Source organism: Otolemur garnettii, unplaced genomic scaffold (genome assembly GCF_000181295.1).
Source record: "Otolemur garnettii isolate 467f Iridium unplaced genomic scaffold, OtoGar3 scaffold00173, whole genome shotgun sequence".
Taxonomy (NCBI): domain Eukaryota; kingdom Metazoa; phylum Chordata; class Mammalia; order Primates; family Galagidae; genus Otolemur; species Otolemur garnettii.
In genome coordinates this window covers 1,438,393-1,439,429 of record NW_003852568.1, presented here as the reverse complement: position 1 = coordinate 1,439,429, position 1,037 = coordinate 1,438,393, and the positions used below count along the sequence as shown (strand labels likewise).

The 1,037-nt window shown below is 42.2% G+C and overlaps 1 protein-coding gene across 1 annotated transcript in view; it reads left to right on the top strand.

Moving 5' to 3' along the window:
- UGGT1 (UDP-glucose glycoprotein glucosyltransferase 1) overlaps positions 1-1,037 on the top strand; it is a 114,460-nt gene that overhangs the window by 29,351 nt on the left and 84,072 nt on the right. The gene's annotated exons all lie outside the window — the stretch shown is intronic.

Here is a 1,037-nt window from a genome sequence, read left to right as displayed (position 1 = left end):
GTCCGGGCTGGGGATTCGAACCCGCCACCTTAGGTGTACGTGGCTGGCGCCTTAGCCGGTTGAGCTATAGGTGCCGAGCCGATAATGTCTCTTTAAATATTTGAGAAGAGTAAATCGTATCAGTAAAGAATTTGGCACAGTTTTTGCACAGAAACGTTCAGTAAGCAATAGCTATTTTGTGGTTTACAGATTATTAATTTGTGACAGTATGAAATCTTAAACTATGCTATGTTTAATGAATAATTTTATATTCTGTATTATTTTCTGCATTCGGATAGGTTTACTATGGTTACTGTTGTTGGGGTGGGGAACCTGTAGCCTTGGGGTCACTTGTGGCCTTCTGGAACCTTGAGTGTGGCCTTTTGACAGAATCTTCATTTTATAGAACACATCCTGAATTTATTATTGAATTTATTATTTCAATCACAAGTGTTATATGTTGTTCTTTTATTTCTTTGTTTTAAGACCATTTCAAAGATAAAAAATGATCATTTTGGCTAGTAAAGCAAATGGAAATGACCCAGTACCTTATCCTCTGTTTTCCTCAGTTAATAATATTTGTGATTAAATTGCTTAATTGTAAATTCTTCAGAGATTTAACATTAAAAAGCCTTTGTTAAGGCTTGTTGCCTGTGGCTCGAGCAGCTAAGGTGCCAGCCACATACATCTGAGCTGGCGGGTTCTAATCCCGCCTGGGCCTGCCAAACAACAATGACGGTTGCAACCAAAAAATAGCTGGGCATTGTGGCGGGCGCCTGTAGTCCCGGTTACTTGGGAAGCAGAGGCAGGAGAATCGCCTGAGCCCAGGAGTTGGAGGTTGCTGTGAGCTGTAATGACATGGCACTCTACCCAGGGCAACAGCTTGAGACTCTGTCTCAAAAAAGAAAAAGAATGAACTGGCTCAGCGCCCAGAGCACAGTGGTAATGGCGCCAGCCACATATCCACAGATGATGCTCAACCACACTTGCAGTACTGAACCCTATATGTAAAATGTCTTTTTGGGCTCAGCGCCATTTCTCAGTGGTTAGTGCGTCGA